We start from the raw sequence: 15,884 nt of genomic DNA on the forward strand, positions 1-15,884 counted from the left end.
TTTAAAAGGCCTGAATTAGTTTAATAACATTAGAATTACCTATTTTTTTAAATTTTTTTTTTTAACTTTTTTTTGGGGTTTATTTATTTAGTTATTTACTTATTATTTATGGCTGTGTTGGGTCTTCATTTCTGTGCGAGAGCTTTCTCTAGTTGCGGCAAGTGGGGGCCACTCTTCATTGCGGTGCGCGGGCCTCTCACTATCGCGGCCTGTCTTGTTGCGGAGCACAGGCTCCAGACGCGCAGGCTCAGTAGTTGTGGCTCACGGGCCCAGTTGCTCCGCGGCATGTGGGATCTTCCCAGACCAGGGCTCGAACCCGTGTCCCCTGCATTGGCAGGCAGATTCTCAACCACTGCGCCACCAGGGAAGCCCACCTATTTTTTTTAAAGTTAGATAGCTCTCAGCTGAATATATCTCATTCTGGTGCCTTTTTTAGTAGTGGCTCTTTTTTTTGTATATTAATTTGTTTAGGTTTTTCATATCTGGTTTAATTTTGGTTATCAAAAATTTTCTCATATAATAAGTAAATAAATATTAATAAATACATTAATTTTAAAATTTGAGATAAATATGTGAGAAGCTCTTGTTCTGTCTCTGCTTTCTTCTCTCAGCGTCTCAGCGATAGTTGTAGTTAGATTTGTAAAGAATCTTATTGGGAAAGTGTTCACTTGGCAACTATGCTGAATAAATCATCTTCAAAACCACATTCTTGACTGTGGAAATAAGCAGACTTCAGGGGAGAAATCTAATGCAGAAGCTCTGTGAGTCTTACTAATGCCTAAGAAAGCCAGATGGATTATTCAGGTACTCATTGGAGAATTACGGCTGGGGAAAAGGGATTCATTTTAAGGAAAGAGAACTATTCCTGAGAAGATAGAATAAGTTTACCCTCAAAAGTGGGAGTATAAGAATTTATTTTTATAATAGTTTAGAAAAAAGATATGCCTCTGAAACCTCTCAGTTGGATTTTGTGCCCCTTGATGATAATCATAACAAGTAACATTTTTTTTAACATCTTTATTGGAGTATAATTGCTTTACAATGGTGTGTTAGTTTCTGCTTTATAACAAGGGGCAAGACAGGAATAAAGATGCAGAGGTAGAGAATGGACTTGAGGGCACGGGGAGGGGGAAGGGTAAGCTGGGATGAAGTGAGAGCGTGGCATGGACGTATATACACTACCAAATGTAAAACAAGTAACATTTTGACTGCTAACCACATACCAGGTTATGTTTCAAATACCCTACATGGATTAATGCATTTAAGCCTCAAAACAGCCTGTGAGACAGCAATTCCTACCAACCTCAGAAAGGAGGAAACAGGCATAGAGAGGTACTAACTTGCCTAAATTTACACAGCTGGAACAAGGCCATCAGCTGCTCTGTCCCCAGGTCCCACACCCTAAACCGTGACCTTTGACCACCTTTCCAGTGAGATCACAGTTTTGTTTTGTTTTTTAATTTTTAAAAATTTTATTATTATTTTTTGCTGCATTGGGTATTTGTTGCTGCACGCGGGCTTTCTCTAGTTGTGGTGAGTGGGGGCTACTCCTCATTGCCGTGTGCGGGCTTCTCATTGTGGTTGCTTCTCTTGTTGCAGATGGAGCATGGGCTTCAGTAGTTGTGGCACGTGGGCTTCAGTAGTTGTGGCTCGCGGGCTCTAGAGTGCAGAATCAGTAGTTGTGGCGCACGGGCTTAGATGCTCCGTGGCATGTGGGATCTTCCCAGACCAGGGATCGAACCCATGTCCCCTGCATTGGCAGGCAGATTCTTATCCACTGCGCCACCAGGGAAGCCCTACAGTTTGTCAATCTTTGTAAAACAGCGACAGTCAGATAAAGCATTCAATATGTGTTTGTGGAATAAATGTTAAGTGATTGAGCAAATAAGGGAGATAACTGGCTGTAATACTAAGCAGAAGGGAAGTACTCTAATAGAGCTAAAAATAAAGAGTTGTGGCAACAGTGCCATCTTAATTATGGGACTATCACTTAGGAGTGGTTTACATTTAAACCTTTCAACATGGGGGAAGACTAGTAATATGTTGTCTTTTTGCTCAACTCTCTAAGCTCCTGTTACTGCTTTTCTCTAGGTACAGAATTTCCTAGATCTCCAGTATTTCTTGCCTAATGGATTTAAATGGTCTCAACTCTCCTTAAGGCCATTAGAATGAAATAGTCAAAATTAATACGAAATTTGGAAATGTTTGCCAATAGGATTGCCCTAGTTGTGAAGGTCAGTTACTGGTGGTTAATTGTGTCTTCTATCATTGAGTTAGGCCATCATGAAGTTTTAAATTTATAAATGACCCTATCCGAAAGCTCAGAAGGATGCCAGGGCATAGGGGTAGGAGAGAAACTACAAGTCCCATTGGTTTACTTCTCTTGATGCAGATGATCTTCTGTGTGTATGGTGTCCTAGTCCATAACACGAGGTCATTGTATCTGTCCCATCTGCCACATATGGATTTTGATGACAGAATTGGAAGGAGATGAGGCCATTATTTATAATACTGAAAATGTATAAGCAACCTGTATCCTAACAGTTAGGGGATGGTTAAACAAATTATGATACCACATCTTAGTGGAAATCATATACAGCCTTATCCAATATGGAAAAACGCCTTAATATAATGTTAGAAGACAAGAAGTAGGTGCACATTTGTATGTGCAGTGTGATCACCAGTCTGAAAAGCAAGCTAACCCAAACTTTCCCAAGAATGAAGTCTGGAAGTACAAGTCACCACAGTATGAATCCTAGTTTTCTTGATGTAGCTGGACATGCACATGGAGAGGGCTGAGGGCAGCACGGGGTTATTTTTCTTTTCTTTCTACTTTTCCATCTTTTCTGAATTTTCTGTAATGATCGCATATGCCAAGGTTTTTAAAAAACTGAAATGAATTTATTACTGTTATAAAGGGGGAAGATCAACTTTATTTTTAAACCTGTTTCACAAAGGATTTGAAAGCAATAAACTTTTTTAAAAAAAGAAAACAGCTGTGAAAGAGCTTTGAAAGTTAAAATGCTTCTGTCCAAGCAGTAAACAGAACCTTCTGTTTGCTGGCATCACTTCAAGGAATGGCAATTTGATTCTATTAACTGGTGCATTTCGTTTTAAAAAGCCCCAGGAGAAATCATCTTAGGTATAAACATCCCAGGCGCCAAACTTCAGGACTGTGGGGTCTGGGGTGTGGGGTGGATGCTTCAGCATAGCAGTGATGCTTAATCCATCTCTTTTGACCTTCTGGGAATCGAAGCCTGACAGGTCTTGGTGATTTAGAGCTGTGTTCCAGTAATGTTTGTCAAAGCAGCACCAAGGAGAGAAACTCATCATCAAACTCAGGAGAGGAGGGCAGCTACCATGTGGGCTGGAGGATGGAGCCCATCCCAGACCTGGAGATGGAGGAAGACCTACTCCTCATGTGGAACAGAGAGCCTTGGATCTAAGGTCAAAGGGGTTGAGTCATACTTGGCTATAGGGTAACTCTCAGAGTGACCTTGGCCAAGCCAGCACTTGACCTCCCTGAACCCTGGTTTCTTCACCTGTAAAATAGGGATAATAACCTTTATCTTCTACCTCACAGGAACTGTAAGGAACAAGGTGGGTTGAGGTTATGACAATACTGTGCAAACTGGAAGGGGTTCCACAGATGTGTGGGATTGTGACAGTGCATGATCTGCAGGCATTTCTAAGTCCTGACTGGTATCCAGATCCTCTGAGGAGGCTTCTGAGTACTTCCATGTCTCCTCTGGGCTCAACAGGTAATAAAATAACAATAACAATACTAGCTAGCAGTATAGGAGCCCTAGTACCAGGCAGTGTTCTAAGGACTTGACATGTATCACCTCATTTTAATCCTTAAAATGAGGATTAAAATTAAATCCTTAAAACAATTTCGTGGTACTGTGGGTGCCATGAAGTAGGGACTGTAATTGTCTCCTGAGGAAACTGAGGCACAGAGAGGTTAAGTAACTCGTCCAAGGTCACACAACAGATAGAGGAGTGAGTGGGATTTGAATCCAGGCAGTCTGACTATGGGGCCTGGTAGAAAGCCTCAGCTATTCTTCTCTGACATACAAGGAAGAAGAGTTTGGGATATTTATTAATTGGTTGCCTTAGTTTCCTACCTTTTTTTTTTTTTTTTTTAAATTTTATTTATTTATTTATTTATGGCTGTGTTGGGTCTTCGTTTCTGTGCGAGGGCTTTCTCTAGTTGCGGCAAGCGGGTGCCACTCTTCATCGCGGTGCGCGGGCCTCTCACTATCGCGGCCTCTCTTGTTGCGGAGCACAGGCTCCAGACACGCAGGCTCAGTAGTTGTGGCTCATGGGCCCAGTTGCTCCACGGCATGTGGGATCCTCCCAGACCAGGGCTCGAACCCGTGTCCCCTGCATTGGCAGGCAGATTCTCAACCACTGCACCACCAGGGAAGCCCAGTTTCCTACCTTTAAGGGCTGTCGGGGATCAGGTTTGCTTTCCTTTAAGTGCTGCAGGGAGCAAACCTGCTGGTGAGTGGGGAGCGGGACAAAGTGGATGGTTTCTTGACCTCGGTTGGAAACGCAGCCATGCCTCATCACGCATTAGGCTGGCTGTGGAAGGCTGTCTTCCCCTCCATGTCGCCAGCAGTCAAAGAAAGGAACAGCGCTGACTGGGAAAGGACTGTGGCTGGGTTACAAGAGTGGTTTTGAGGAAACCAGGAAGCAACCCAGGGAGGGCAGCGTAGAGGCCCTGTGAACCTGAATGAGAACGCTCCTTAAGTAGCAGACTCTGAGGGCTTTGGAAAAGGGGGTCTCTGAAAACAGCCATGCCCAGGGGACTGACACAGCCCTGGGGACTGAGGAAAGAGGCTCAGGTGAGAAGCTGCATCAGCAGAGGAGCCGGCTGTACCTGGGCGCTTCTGTGAGGTTAAAGTGTGCCCGGCGCAGGCAGCAGCATCGCAGCCCGGCTCTGCGTCTTACGTACAGGTACTGAGGATGATAAACGAGCAGCAGCGCCAGGGGCCTCAGGAAGACAGAGGCCTGAACAGTCCATCATTATGCATCTCCGTGTTCCCACGTGGATCTCTGAGGTCTGGGGAGACTAGGGAGGTAGTTCTCACCATTTTGACATTAGTCAGTGACAGACTCTGCCTCCAAACCTGGCCAAGCACTTTCTTAACTTTTGATGTTGCATTATGTTAACGATCTGCTTCTGGACTCTTTTCGTTGAAGGCTAAGTTTAGCTGCCCTGGGACTCTGCACACTTGCTGAGCAGCAGAAGCACTTGATACTTAACCTGTGCGTGCAAGCTTGTGCACTTTGTTAGTAAGTCTGATATTTGGACAGGAGTGACATCACTTTCCTGAAGCTCTGAGAGTCATGGTTTTATTTAAACCTGGCTCAGATAAGCTTGGTTTAAAATGCATGTGTGTCGGTTGTCTGCTGAGCAGCATTTGTGTGACCATCCATCCTTGTTGCCTGAAGAAGGGAAGAGCTGACTCAAGTTAACTTTTCTTTTCATTATTTTGAGGGTCTTCATCTTGCTTGCTTTCACTCGTTTGCAACATAAGTTGATCTTTGCTCCTTGTCTTTTCATCCAAAGCCTCCTTAAATCTCTACCATCTAAATGACCTCCCTTTACAGTTCTTTAGATTACCAGTCCCTTTGTGGGAAACACTGTCCAAACAGAAGGTAATTGTTGGCTCGTCCCTGGAATGGATGATGTTTGTAAATGTTCGTTCAGAAAGGGTAGCCAGCCTGGGGCTTGTGCGGGAAAACACCACTGTCTTTCATCTCCCTCTGTAATGTGTGGGACTTATCTTTGCTTTCTGTACATTTTTTGAAGACTGTTACCATATTTTCAGCGAAGAATAATCCATGTTATTCTAAATAGAAGAAAGTTATGGGGGAGTGGAGATTGGAGAGTCAGCGGGAGTTCGTTGAGAAAAATAAGAATTCAGTAATTTGATTAGAATGGTGTGGCTTTTTTTCCCCTGAAAAATGGGATTTAAACAGAAGAGTACACCCTGTTTCATAGCAACATTCCAACGTGTCTGGCGCTATTTGCCGCTGTGGCTTTGTTTCTGCTCTTCCAAAGCCCTGTGTTCTCTTCAAATAACTTCCTCTGAGTCCCAGGTACTGTGTTAGAATTTTTACTTCATAGCTGTTCTCTGTGATAGTCCAAACAAACATATTAATTTGTGCTCCTTTTTTGCTGTCTTGAGTACACCTTCTCGCCATCCTTCATGCTACACTTCAGCCATGGTACTTCATGCTCCATCTCTTCTTCCTTCATTGCCTCGGCACCATATACCCTTCCACAGCGTGTTACTGCCTACTTATATCAGTTTTCAACTGTTGTGTAGTCAACTACCACAAACTGTACAGCTTAAAACAACACACATTTATGATCTCACAGTTTCCATGGGTCAAGAGGTTGAGTATAGCTTGTCTGGGTCCTTTGTACAAGGTCTAATAAAGCTGCCGTCATGGTGTCAGCTGGGCTGTGTTCTCATCCAGAGGCTTGGCTGGGGAAGAATCCACTTCCAAGTTCACCCAGGTTGTTGGCAGAATTCATTTCCTTGTGGCCGCCAGATTGAAGACCCTGGCTTTTTGCTGGCTGTCAGCTGGAGGCCACCCTTAGCTCTGAGCCGCCACTTGTAGTCCCTAGAGACCACCTGCAGTTCTAGAGGCCGCCCACAGCTCTTTGCCACACGGGCTTTCTCAGTGTGGCCTCTTAATTCATCAAGCCATCAAGAAGAGCGAGTCTGCTAGCAAGATAGAGTCTTATATAAGATAAGAAGATCGTGAGGGTGACAGTCTGTCACCTTTGCCATAGTCTCTTGGTTAGAAGCATGTCACAGGTTCTGCTCATACTCCAGGAGAGCGGTCACACAAAGGCATGACCACCAAGAGACAGGGATCATGGGGCTGTCTTAGAGTCTGTCCAACATACCACCTCTACCAAGCTTCTACTTCACTTCCTTCCTTTGAGTGTGTTTTAAGCCCTCTGTAATTTTGGTGTTGTCCTATTTCTCCTAATTTACTTTCCCTTCCTCTTAATCTATACCACCTACCTTTCATTTCTCCTCAAAATTTTTCTTCCTTTCTTCTTTCTGTGATGCATCTTTAATTAATACAAAAATATTTTAAAAATTTATTTATTTACTATTTATTTATTTATTTTTGGCTGCATTGGGTCTTCCTTGCTGCACGCGGGCTTTCTCTAGTTGTGGCGAGCAGGGGCTACTCTTCGTTGTGGTGCACGGGCTTCTCATTGCGGTGGCTTCTCTCGTTGGGGAGCATGGGCTCTAGGTGCGTGGGCTTCAGTAGTTGTGGTGCGCGCAGGCTCAGTAGTTGTGGCACATGGGCTTAGTTGCTCCATGGCATGTGGGAACTTCCGGGACCAGGGCTCGAACCTGTGTCTCCCGCATTGGCAGGTGGATTCTTAACCACTGTGCCACCAGGGAAGTCCAATGCAGAAGTATTTTTATTAGCAGAGACAAAGTTCTAAAATCTTATGTGTAAAGCAGAAGTATTTTTCATTGAAGTGAAGGCTTCTTAACTGTCTTTTTGGCTTCTGAATCCTTTTGAGAATCTAATCAAGGGTATAGAGACTCACTCCCAGAAGTGAGGGACCCAGCCCTGTACTGTTTCAGTTATTATTTCTGCACAACATACCACCCCTAGCTAAGTGCTGTAAAACAACAACGATTTTGTTGTGCTCATGGTTTCAGGAATTTAGACAGAGCACAGAGGGGATGGCTTGTCTCTGCTTCTTGATGTCTGGGGGCTCCATAGGGAAGACTCAAACAACCGCCGTGATTCAGATGGTTGGGGGCTAGAATTACCTGGAGGCTTTTCCATTCACCTGTTTGTGCCTGGGCTGGGATGACTGGGAAGCTTGGCTCAGCTGGGACTATTGATTGGAGTACTTGCACGTGATCTCTCCACATGGCTTGGGCTGCTCACAGAGCAGTGTCTGGGTTCCAGGAGGAACAGTGAGGGAGGGGTATGGAGGGCAGCATTCCAAAGACCAAGCAAAAGCTGCTTTTTATGTTGGTAGCCTCAGAAGTCACATGGCCTTATTTCTGCCACACTCTAATTGGTTGAACAATCTCAAGTTCACCCAAGGGATGGGGACCTAGACCCCCACCTCTCAGCGAGAGGCATATAGGAGAATTCGCAGTCATTAAAAAAAAGAAAAACCCACGACATACACAAACACACACATTTTTTTTTTGATTTTTAATTCAAGTTTTTATCAAACACCAATACTTCATAGAGATGCAGGGCATGACCATACTATATTTCCATATTTTCCACAAAAGTGTGAGGGATCACATGTTGACCATGTTTTCCTTTTTGCCTCCCATTAGTGAATCTTTTTTTTTTAACATCTTTATTGGAGTATAATTGCTTTACGATGTTGTGTTAGTTGCTGCTGTATAACAAAGTGAATTAGCTATATGTATACATATATCCCCATATCCCCTCCCTCTTGCGTCTCCCTCCCACCCTCCCTATCCCACCCCTCTAGGTGGACACAAAGCACCGAGCTGATCTCCCTGTGCTATGCAGCTGCTTCCCACTAGCTATCTATTTTACATTTGGTAGTGTATATATGTCCACGCCACTCTCTCACTTCGTCCCTGCTTACCCTTCCCCCTCCCCGTGTCCTCAAGTCCATTCTCTACGTCTGCGTCTTTATTCCTGTCCTGCCCCTAGGTTCTTCAGAACCATTTTTTTTTTTAGATTCCATATATATGTGTTAACATATGGTATTTGTTTTTCCTCTTTCTGACTTACTTCACTCTGTATGACAGACTCTAGGTCTGTCCACCTCACTGCAAATAACTCAATTTCGTTTCTTTTTATGGCTGAGTAATATTCCATTGTATATATGTGCCACATCTTCTTTATCCAGTCATCTGTCGATGGACGCTTAGGTGGCTTCCATGTCCTGGCTATTGTAAATAGAGCTGCAATGAACATTGTAAACACACACATATTTAAAGGAATATACTATCTTGAACCCTGAGAATTGAAAGGGACCGAGAAGGATTATCCATTTCAATCTCCCACCCACGGCTCAGCTCCTCTTTACAACTTCCTGTCATCACATACCTGGACCACAGCAGGTGTTTCCTTACTAGTCTTCTGTTGTCCACTCTTGCCCGTTACAGTCTATTCTTCACTCTGTAGCCAGAATGATTGTTCTGAAACACAGATTTGCTCCTGTACATCACCCACCCTCAACTCCATTCCCTCCCACTCCTCTTTGAACTAAAATCTGTGACACTCCAATGGTCCAGTCATCAACTACCTCTTCAGCCTTATGTCATGGCCACTCATGTTCTACTTGATCTTGCTATGGTTACTTTTTTAGTTCTTTGTACTACTTATGCTTCTTCCTGCCACAGGGCCTTTGCATATGCTCTTCTCTCTGCATGGAATGTTTTTCCCTATCCTCTTGGCTTGATTAATTTCTCCTTATTCTTTGGCTCTCAACTTGATAGTAACTTTCTCAGTGATGTGCTTTCTGACCTCCCTGATCAGGTCACATCCTCTTATTGCATGCTCTTAAGGACTATGCATCTTTCATATGTAACATGTATCATTTTCACATTTGTGAGAATGTCTGATTTAACTCCATATGTCCCGTAAGACTGTGAGGTCCATGAAGCCAGAAACCATGTATGTTTTTCGTTATTTATTCTTTATGTATTTATTCTTACATACAGATGTTATAAATATTATTTCCTAAGTATGAAATAGTTTTTTATTTTAGGAGTGAAAAAAACTTAATGCAGCCTAAGAATTTATACTTTCCTTGCTAGCCTACATTCCTATTGTAGTTCATAATGAGCTCCAGTCAACCCTACCTATAGTTAACGTAAGCTATCCTTAAAGGGAAGCTCCCCCATTCTGTTCTTGTCTAGGTAATATATGGATTAAGGGTAAGCCTTTATATTTAATCCTAATTTATGTCTTCCTTCAGCAATAATTTCAGTCAGTTGACATGCCTTTGAAGCGTGTTACTCTGGAATTCTTCATATCAATTATTCTTTTGAATTTGCTATCATTTGCTAATTCAGTGAACATGCTTTCTTCCTTAGCTTTATGTATATTGGTGAGTTTTTTTTAGTCCCCAAGTTCTGAGGTCAAATATGTTTGAGAAATATCCTAAACATATTTCAGAAGTTAAATATACTTGATCAATTTTGGCCAAAGTCTAATTAAACCATCCAACATTAATTCATTGAGTTTTTACAGCATCCCAGGCACTCTTATGTTTTCTTGATGATGGGATTTCTCAGCCTTTATTTAAATGTTGATATACCTGGGAGTATGTCCATTTAAGTTCCAAATCCACTCTGATACCAATTTCTGAATAGGTTAGGGTAAGTTAGGTTATGCTGCAGTAACAAACAACCCCCAAATTGCAGTGATTTAAAAGAGCAAAAGCTTATTTTTTGCTCATGCTACCTGTACACACTTTTACAGCAGAGGGCTTTTGCTTATTATAGTCCCTAAGAGACTCAGGCTGGTGGACTGACCTACAAACATTTTGAAGATTACTAGGTTCCTCCTCCTCTTCTCCCTCCTCCTCATCCTTCTTCATAACAGCTTACTGAGATATAATATTGCTAAGGTTTTTTTTTTTTTCTTCAGAGAAAGCAAGTTCTGGAGGGTCTTGCTCCAGCATTGATTATAAATGTTCTAGAACAGAAGTGACACTTGTCACTTCTGCTCACAACTCATTGACCAGAACTAGTCACATGGTCCCACCCAACCACAGAGGTATACAGGAAGTGCAGTCCTATTATGTGCTCTGAAGGTGGAGAGCCAGAAATATATGGTGAATAACATTAGTGACTGTTAGGTGTGAGTGTAGTATACAACACTTCTCAAAATTGTTAGCTTGTTGAAACTTTTCTTCATGAGGCATCTTGGGACACTGTGTTTTGTAAGGGATAGCTTGGGAAACACTGGATTCTAGTCTAGAAACAGCAAGGTTTAGCAGAGGCAAGTCCACTAGAGACTATTTCTTTACTTCAGCCTCCTTTGGCTGTGGCCATTCAGTCAGTTACAATTCCCCTTGTATTAATCATCCAACACCCACTTCCCCTTCCTGTTTGTAAGATTTTTATGAAAGAGTTTGTAAAAAATATTTCTGAAAGCAAAAACTGCTTTGCCTGTCACATTCTTTTTGACTTAGAAGGGTACTTACTTGAAAACAGTTGAATTTGGTATGACTCTTGAATCCATGAGTTGAACCCATGATTGACTCTGTTTCAATGAGAGTACAAAAGAAGAAATCCTACATAGATTTCATCTGACATGCCAGTAATAAAAATGGATTCTAAAGTGTTATTTGGAAGATGCCAAAATGCAAAAACTACATTAGATAGATGTTATATTCACTCATGTAAGTACCGCCTATATACATAACCAGACAAGACTGCATGACAAGTGTGAAGCTGAGTCTATCTAGGAGATAAGCATCATGAACAAGAAGGACTGAGGCATGACAGTAGTATCAGCCTTCCATGTAAAACTGCAATCAAGGGAGCATGGATACTTCCTTAGGCTGAGTTTGGTAACAGAAACACAATTTTCATTGCAAACCATGAGGCAGTTCCCAGGGAGTGCAGATATTTTAATGAAAGGCTGTGTAGACTTTTTTGTCCTATAGCTGTATATACATTTGGCACTTTTTCTGTATAAGGTGCATTTTTGCTAACAGAGGCCCGAGGAAGCTTTGGGTCCTGCAGGTAAGGGCTGTAGTGATTCTGATCTGGCGATAAGGAGACAAAGAGGCTGAGCCTGGCTTATGAAGATGGCTTGCCCAGGAGAAGGGGTTGGTTCTCACTTGCAAAATTAAATGAACAAGGCCGTCGACTGCTGTAGTATTGGCTTATATCCTGATGTGTTCTAAAAATGACCTACGGCTGATTCCTTGGGTATCTGTAAATCCCAAGAATGGGGAATTTTTAAAACAAGAAAGCAAAGAATCAGAAAGGAAAGTTATTTTTTTGTGTGTTAATTCAGAGTAAAAGACATCGTTTGTCCTTGCCTTTTCCATCTTAAAAAAATGAAACTGAAAACAATATTTCAGAAAATCATCACTGTTTAGGCTTTTGTGACTCAGAGTATATTTCATATTCTAAAAGCTCAATTATTTGAAAGCTTCAGCTTTAGTTGTTTGGTTTTCCGGTGGCATGATACAACGGGGGTGGAGTGAAGGCTAGAACTGGTTTGGGAGAAGCAGTTGGGAAGAAGACACTGCAATGGGAGTGAGGAAACCTCGCATCTGGACCTGCTTCTGTCCCTGATGGGTTATGTGGCTTCTGGCAATGATGTCTCCACTCTGGACCATAGTGTCCTCTTTTGTTAAACAAACAAACAGAAAACACAGGGACTTAGAGCCTGTAATGACCGCTCACTTGTTTAGTGATTTTTTTTTTAAGCATTTGTTTGGTGCTTTTCTGCTTGGGGAGCCCTTCCTTCCACCTCCATGATTTCCTCTGTTCCTCCCAGCCAGCCAGCGGGGCCGTTAGAGTGTGCTTGTTGCCCTCACCCCTGCCGCAGCAATCCACAGATGCACACACAGCCGCGAGTGGCTAGAGGGTGCGCGCAAACCCAGGTCTTCTGACTTCAGCTCTTGGTATGTCTGCTTCTATCAGATGGTTCTAACGTTTTTTTGGCCAATAACATAGAAAGCTCTAGGAGTACCTTTTCTTTGTTATTTTTAATTTAAAATACTATTTAAGGGCACTTAGCTAGCTCTGGGGGGGTCATCAACAGCATCGGCACCACTGTGGAAAGGGGGATCAGAGAATCCTCAAGCAGGATGTCGTTTCTCTTCCCAAGCGTGGAATTCCCGGCTTTTTGATCAGTTATTTCCGTGCCTCCTTTCCTGCGGAGTCACCTTTTGTGCCCCGTCTCCTCGCCTTTCGGCCTGCGGTTTCGCACATTAGTGCTGACAGTTGTGGTTTCTCTGCAGGTGCTGGGAGTGACACCAGGCCTCATGAGAGGTGTCTCTGGTCCTAGATGGGAGGTGAATAGTTTTTCTCTCAGAAATAGCCTAATTTGAAAGAAATCCCCTTTGCTATTTGACATGGTGTGAACGATAGCATCAGGAATCCTTTTACATCCAACAAAATAATTATGTCTCCCTGGTGCCATGTTCCCAAACACGGGCAACCTCAGTTATCGTGCTTGAGATGCCCTAGGGTCTGAAAAAAAAAAAGATTTGCATTCAGATACACAGTCCTTTCCTTTTGCATTTTGGATTCTTGGATGGGATTTATTTTGGTGTCCTTGGCCATGGCAGGGAGCCATGTTCGTCTTTGATTTTCCAGGTTGTGAGTGTCACAGTCCAACCCTTGTAGGTGGAACAGAAAAGAGATTTAAAATACACAAGTATCTTGCACATCTTTCCTTAGACGTCACTTCATCGGAGACCACTTCTCACCAACCCTGCCCTGTAGGTTAGCTGCAGCATCTACGTATTTGTAATTACCTAAGTTATCGTTTGAACGTGTTTAATGAGTCTTCTGTGATGTGGTGGAAGCTCTGTGAGGTTCGAGCGGTGCCTGTCTGGCCTACCCTTCTCTCCAGGACCTATGATGAGCCGAGGCCTGACTGCTTGATCCTTTGTTTCACAGGAAGGGACAATCTACAGATCACTGTCACCCCAACCCCGGAGTCATTTCCTCATGGGAAATTGTTACCGATTTCACCAACATGGCCTTTGTCCGAAGTCCAGTCTTCCTCAGTGGTGGACAGAATGAAGCCAGTGCCGGGACGGTCCCCTGACAACACAAGCTGGCCGCAGTTTTCCCAGACGCCTCTGCCCAAGACACACCGTCAAGCTCGGGCCCACGGGGACTTCTCTCCTTCCCCTTACCAAGGCAGTGGACATAGCGCCTCCCTCGAGCCTCCCAAGGATTCTCCTGAGGCCCCGGTCCAATCAAGACCTCCAGGGGGAAAAGAAGCAGCCGCCGTGTCAGGTTTGCCTCACACCAGCATGCTCCCCACACTGTCCCCTCTCCCACCAGTGGCGTCCTTCCGTGCTGGCCTCCCATCCCGGCCGCCGTGGGTAGGGACTCCTTCCGTGGCAGAACTACATTCCCCGAGGGCAGACGCTCTCCCCTCATCTTCATCTTCTTCATTGGCTCCTGACTCACCTCATTCCATCATCTTTTCTAAGCCAGCAGAGCGACCCACCAAAGTGCTTTTATTCCCCCAAACGGCTCCAACTCACTCATCCTCAAGTCAGAGCATAGCTAATCCCCTAAACCCATTTGCTGAGGAAGTGAACCACACTCCATCCAAAAATGCCCAGGATTTAATAGGCATCCCTCGTCTAGGTTTTCCAGGATCCTCAAGCCCAGCAGAGGGTCCTCACTCAGCAGTCTCCCACACACCTGAGTCTTTGAGCTCCGTGGCCGACCTGGCCCGTCTGTCTGTCCCTCCCCTAGCTCCCGGAAGTCTTCTTCAGCTTCCAGGTGGGACACCCTCATTATCGATGTTGGAAGTGGCTCCAATTCCTGCATCCACCCAGCCAATTGAAGCTGAGGTGGCTGAAAGAGCACATAATGGGGTGTCTCTGCCAGCCTTTAAGAGCACCGTGACCCATGAGGCTGTGTCTTCACCTGTCCAGACTGCAGAATCGGTGGCAGTGGGAATGATCAGCCGAAAGGCAGCCCCTGCTACTGCAAAGGACTCTGCTCACCCCCTGCATTTGTCAGCAGCTCCAGAGAATTCCAAAGGGCCCACACTTTCAGCAGAACACACATCCTCCCCTTTGGTGCCTTCTCTACCTCTCACCACAGCCAGCCGAGGGCAAGAAATCCTTTCTGGGGAGGTTCTCACATCCCCATCAGATGGCGCACTGGCAGACTTCCCCTCCATGCCTTCTTTCCTCCAGCTGGCAGGGAATCATGCCTCTCCATCCGCCGTGCCCCCAGTGCCAACTCCTCAAGAAGCAGGCAGTGATGGATCCCCTTCTACTGCAGCTGCAGACTTGCTCCTCTCAAGCACATTTCCTAATCTTCCTTCCACAACTTGGACATTTCCCCTGCAGAAAGAAGGTAGCAGAACAGCTGTTTTAAAGAAAAACGTAAAGGCAAATTTGACAGTTTCTCTCCAGACCCTTTCAAGTAAAGAGAGGCCAAGTCTTCACGCTGTAAGTGGAGTCACCTCTGATTTTAGCACTGATCGGGTTTCTTCAGACATTACACCACCAAGAACAAACCTCCTTCCTTCAGAATTATCTCCATCTTCCATCCCCTTCGCACGAGCCACCCAGACTGTTTCCCCATCTCATAGCTCTTCCAACACCAAGCCAGATACTTACACAGCTGTGACGGACCATTCTGAGTTGCCGGTTTCAGCTTCCAAACAGGTGACAGCATTTCCCTCCTCCAATGAGGTCTATGATTTCTCAACAATGGGAGACGTGAAGAAGCCAACAATCACAAATGTTTTCTGGCATATTCTCTTGCAGCAGAAACTGGATCCCTTTCAACAGAACCGATGATATCTGGCTTGCTGCAGCAAACAAATTATGATGTGAATGGGCACACAATGAACTCCACAAGTTGGGAAACTCACTCGGCTTCAGCCGCTCCTCCCGGTGGTTTAAATTCTGCTGCCAGTACAATAAAATCTCGGGATTTCAAAGATAATGTTGGGCATTTAGTGACTGCAGAAGGCTTTAGCATTCAGGATCCAGTCTCTGGTACAAGCGCTAACCAGCTCGTCCAACAGTCAGACGTTACCATGGTTGGAAACGATACAGACTTCTTGTCCATAAACACTAACAACTATTCCGGAGACTTTCAAACAGCTGAGGTTGAAGATGACCCATCCATAAGTCAACATTCTGTGTCTCATCC

At 44.2% G+C, this 15,884-nt stretch overlaps 1 protein-coding gene across 1 annotated transcript in view; it reads left to right on the forward strand.

The window, feature by feature from the left end:
* KIAA1549L (KIAA1549 like) overlaps positions 1–15,884 on the forward strand; it is a 293,894-nt gene that overhangs the window by 145,402 nt on the left and 132,608 nt on the right. The window lies entirely within an intron of this gene.

Source organism: Balaenoptera musculus, chromosome 8, assembly GCF_009873245.2.
Source record: "Balaenoptera musculus isolate JJ_BM4_2016_0621 chromosome 8, mBalMus1.pri.v3, whole genome shotgun sequence".
Taxonomy (NCBI): Eukaryota; Metazoa; Chordata; class Mammalia; order Artiodactyla; family Balaenopteridae; genus Balaenoptera; species Balaenoptera musculus.